Below are 5,375 nucleotides of genomic sequence, written 5' to 3'. Positions count from 1 at the left end.
CGTTTAATGTTGAAAATCCACCTGCAACCAAGTGGAGTCTTGTCTTTAAGAAGTGGAACAAGATGCCATACCTTATGCTTTCGCATGTTGGCCATTTCCTCTTCCATTGCCTCTATCCATTTAAGCTTTTCTGTGGATTTCATTGCCTGGTTATAAGTGTTTGGAATTGAAACATCTAGTCAGCTATCTCGGGTATATGACGTTGAAGGAGTACCAGTTGGGTCGATTTCACCACTATAAGTATTGCTTCCCTTGAAATCAAACAAGGTAGGATCATACTGAATATTATGTTCAGTGCAATACCTTTCTACATCATTTGGTGATCGTAGTCTTTGATTAGACCCCCTCTCAAAATAATACACATCTGTACGAGTGCCGTCTGGCCTTGGAACAGGTTTACGAAGCCAAGTTACTTGTCTCAATGTAGATTGAGTGTCAGTGCCAATTGTAGAAGAAGGTATATTGGTATCGATTCTTTCTTCTATTTCAAGAAAATAGCCAACTGGAGTATCAGTGGATTGGAACTCTACTCTTTCTTCAGATTTCAAATCAGGAAGGGTGCCCAGTGCAGCTCCACTGCCACTTTTCTGCATTCCAATCGACTCTTTAAAAGTAGCACTTAGGGTTTCTACTACCTTTTGCTCATTTTCCAACCAAATCTTGTACCCTTTTGTTCGTACACTGTACCCAATCAATCGGCCCTTCGTTGCCTTTGGATCAAGCTTAGAATTTCTTTTAGCCTTTGGAATTCTCACATAGGCAATCGTTCCAAATGCCTTAAGATGACGTACTGATGGTTTCCGCTTAGTGTATAATTCGAATGGCGTTCTATCTTGGCCCTTATGACAAATTCTATTAAATGAATATGCAAAATACATTACTGCATCTGACCAAAATTCGGAACTCATTCCACTATCGTGTAAGATTGCACGTACATTGTTGAGAGCTGTCTGATTAAATCTCTCACAAGCTCCATTCTGTTCTGGAGTGTATACATCTGTAAATTCGTGCTTTACACCATTTTTATTACAATACGACCTGAATTGATCATTATCATATTCTCGCCCATTGTCAGTCCTAAAGTATTTCAATCTAAGGTTCAAAGAGCTTTCCGCACGTGCTATATGCCTTTCAAATACTTCAAACACCTGACTTTTCTCCACAATGGAGTACACTACCACATAACGAGAATATTCGTCAATAAAGGAAACGAAATAACGTTCACCATTCCTACCTGGAATGTTAATAGGTCCCCATACATCAGAAAAAACCCTTTCAAGCGGTCTCTTTACTTGAATACCTTCTAAGGGTCTATAGGAGATTCGTCTTTGCTTATTGATTTGGCAATGTTCACAAAACAAATTAGGTGAGTGCTTTAACACAGGAAGACCTTGAACTGAATGTCTCTTACTAGTCCTGACAATAGCATCATAATTTATATAACCAAACCGACCATGCTATAATTCACTATTATTATGCTGAACTGTGGACGCCTCAAATTTTACAGATTTGTCCCCCTTTTTGACTATTTTCGGGAACACATGATAGTTACTTCCTATCAACTTAGCCTTGTACAAAGTTTCATTTTCATCATCAGTAACTTTAATTTGCCCATTTTTACCATAAAATCTTGCTCCATTGATATCTACTGTGGGTCCAGATATTAAATTTCGTCTCAGTTCAGGTGAGTATAAGACATCTTTAAGCAAAATAACCGTATCCCCAAATTTCATTTTAACAGTACCCTTCCCATGAATTGGAAAAGTTACCCCATCAATAGCTACTAGCATATTCTCATTTTTCACAGGAGAAAAAGTATCAAGCAATTCACGATTTTTACAAAAATGATGAGATGCAGCCGTATCAAAAATCCAACTATCATAATTTTCTTCCAAATTGTTAACATTAGCTTGAGCTATAAAATGGGACTGAGCATGGGAATTATTTTTACCTTTACTCAACTTGGGTTTAATTTTACACTTACAAGATGTTTTATTACTACTAGGTACAGCTGAGGAAACAGAAGAAGCAGGTGAGGGTGATCTGGAAAAATTACCTCTCATTCTACAGTATTTTTGAATATGACCTGGACGGCCACATTTATAACACTTGAGCCCTTTAATCTGCTTAAATTTGTGTTCACAGTTAGTACTTTGGACTTCTATAGTTCTATTGGAATTTTCCCTATCTACCTCTCTTATGTTAAGACGCGTTTCCTCTGCTAGTATTTCAAGTTCAACATTTTTAAAAATGAACTTTTCATCTGGCCACCTCAAAACATTCTGAACTACTTGATCAAATTTATCTGGAAGGAACCTAAGAAACTGGAAACATATATATAAGTCTCTTACAGCCTGATTAATATCAGCTAATTGTTCAGTTACACGTTTTAATCTAGAAGAAAAGAAACTAATACTTTCATTTGGCTTAATTTTACAATTTAAGAACTCTGAAAACAGGGACATATGTCTTGACCGATAATCTGGTTGGAAATATTTGGCAAGCGTATTCCATGCCACTACCGGGTCATCAATTTCACATATCAAATTTCTATATTCAGGGCTTACATTCATATAAATTAAAGATAATGCCAATCGACTTCTATTTTGATAGTCGGCAATAATTTCTTTTGTAATACCCTTAACATCATTTAAATCAGGACATTTTTCAATACCTTTAACCAAAAGCCATGCATTTTTTTCATTTAAAACAAATTTCATATCTTTGGACCATATAAAATAATTACATGCATCAAGTTTAGCAATATTATGCATGACACTAACAGTAGCCATATTTGAATTTTAACAAAAACCGCCCCCAATCTCTTAAGTCCTAAACTAACTTTAAACTTCAAAAGTCTGCACTCTAAAAATAACTCAGGGGCTGGTGGCCCATAACCAAAATGATGCTAAAGCAAAGTTTAAAGTTTAAAGAAATTAAACATTTAGCAGTAGTAGCAATAAAAGCTCCCTGAGATATCATGTTGTGCAGACATTGAAGACAATAAAAGATTTTGAACTTAACCAATTTATTAACAATATAATAAAGAATAAAAACACACAAAATAAATTTCAACAATATCAGAGTCTTAGGAAAAATATAATATAACCATCATTCATCAAATAATATTTTTACCTGGTCTCCAAAACACTGGCATTCAATACAAACAAAAATGTCCTAAACAGTAATTAAGCGGCCTAAAAAATGAAGCTGGCTACACATTCAATAAGTCCATAATCAATGGTTGAGAAAAACACCTGAAAAATTTAAATGAAGTTCTTGAAAGCACTTAAAACCGGCCTAACTCCGTTTGCACAAGGAATCGCCGCTCATGTATTTTAATTGCCACCTTTATTGAAGAACATGGATGCCGTCCACGGCAGTCACTCACATGGTAGCCTCTGGAACCAAGGATTTTATTCCGGAACAATAATCTTGTGGACATGAACCAAGGAATCCCATTCCGGAACAACCATCCCGCGGACAGGCACCAAGGAACTTTATTCAGGAACAGCCATGCCGCAAACCAGAACCAAGGCACTTCATTCACCGGACTGCATGCATCCTTCTGAAGGGGCTGGAAACCGCTCACTCAAGGTGCCAGGAAAGCAGGAACTAGAAGGCGGTTGAGCCTTAGACTTAGACTTAGACTCTATAATTGACCGAGCTATTGCGAAGAGCAATGTTGCCGGTTCCAAAATTAAAGCGCAAGGGCACTTGACATAAATAAATCCGGACGTGGAGAAAATCTCAGATGAGAAAACGGAGGTAAGGGGAAGAAGAGAAGTACCAAAAGGAGCAAGACAATCCAATCGGACAAGTTCGCAAAAGGTGACGAGCGATCATAGCTTTCAAGGAGGACCCAAGACAATGGAAATCAATGACAACAATACGAGAAGATACACTACAGCAATAGTTCCAATGACAAATTCAAATATAATTAAACAACATCAATCAGTAGTGCTAAATACCACACAATACAAAACAACTATACAACACAATTATTCAACGAAGCAACAGAAGAACTTCAATCAAAATCAGATGCATTGGAAGTGTAAATAGCTAACAATTGAGGATCTAAGTGAAAAAGTTGTCGTCTCCTCCCATGAAGGTGTGAGCTGCAAGTGGTCTGACGCTTCTATCTTCGAAGAGAATTTCATAATTAAAAATTTGGGAGTAATTAACAAAGTCACATTGCACAGCTTTGTTGAAGAATTTTTCATTAGATCTTCTGATGTAATCTGGAATCGTCTCAAGTTTTAAGTCTCTGTGTAAAAGTTTATTGCGAATAAGATAGTGAGAATCAGTAATAATGCGCAGAAATTTGTTTTGCACTACTTGTAATTGATGCAGTTGAGTTTGAGTGACCGTGTTCCAAGCAGGAGCAGCATAGCAAAGTATCGGTCGAATGCAAGTGGTATATATATGTTTTTTGGTACGCAAGCTAAGATTTGAATATTTTCCAATGACCGGGAGAAATCTGCATATTATGCCCATGGCTTTGCTCTTGACACTATTAATGTGATTAGACCATGTGAGCCTTTGGTTCAAAATAATTCCTAAGTATTTGGCCTTAGTGACCAGAGGAACAGCTTCCTGAAAAAGGTAGAGGTCTTTAAAAGCAATGTTTTTCTTATTTTTGCTAAGAATTAAAAGTTGTGACTTGCTAGCATTGATTTTTACTCGCCAATTTGTGCACCAGTCTTCTACGGCATAGAGGTAATTTTGCATTTTGTCTATTGCATGATTAGCTTGAATGGATTTAATTGCAATCGCCGTATCGTTGGCATAACATGCTAACAGAGAGTAATTGTCCAAACCAGGATGAGGAAAATCTGATATGTAGAAAAGATATAGTACAGGACCGAGAACACTTCCTTGTGGGACGCTGGATCTTATAGGTCTTGAATTGGATTTTTCATTTCCTTGAGCGACGAAGAAAGTGCGGTTTTGCAAAAAGGAGAAGATCAGAAGAATGAGCTCTCTAGGAAGTCCCAAGTTGATAAGCTTGAAGACGAGCCCCTCATGCCAGACGCGGTCAAACGCTTTTGCCACGTCCAGCATAAGGAGCGCAACACTTTGCTTGTTATGGAATGCAGATCCCACAAATTCTACAATTCTTACTAGTTGTCGAGTAGTACTGAGGTTTTTTCTGAATCCGTACTGATCATTAGGTAGCAGGTGAAGAAAAGGTTCCAATCTAGTGAGAATAAGTCTTTCATAAATTTTACCAAGGCTGGATAACAAACTGATAGGACGATAGCCATCAGGCTTGGTCACATCTTTACCCGGTTTGGGAAGAAGAAAGATCTTGGCTTGCTTCCAAGGATCAGGGAAATAGTTGAGAGCAAGACAAGCGTTGAGAATACTAGCGA

Source organism: Stegodyphus dumicola, chromosome 4 (genome assembly GCF_044657685.1).
Source record: "Stegodyphus dumicola isolate Sdum_Otavi_A_Nest chromosome 4, ASM4465768v1".
Taxonomy (NCBI): Eukaryota; Metazoa; Arthropoda; class Arachnida; order Araneae; family Eresidae; genus Stegodyphus; species Stegodyphus dumicola.
The sequence above is the reverse complement of the archived record's forward strand: the minus strand, read 5'-3'. Positions refer to the sequence as shown.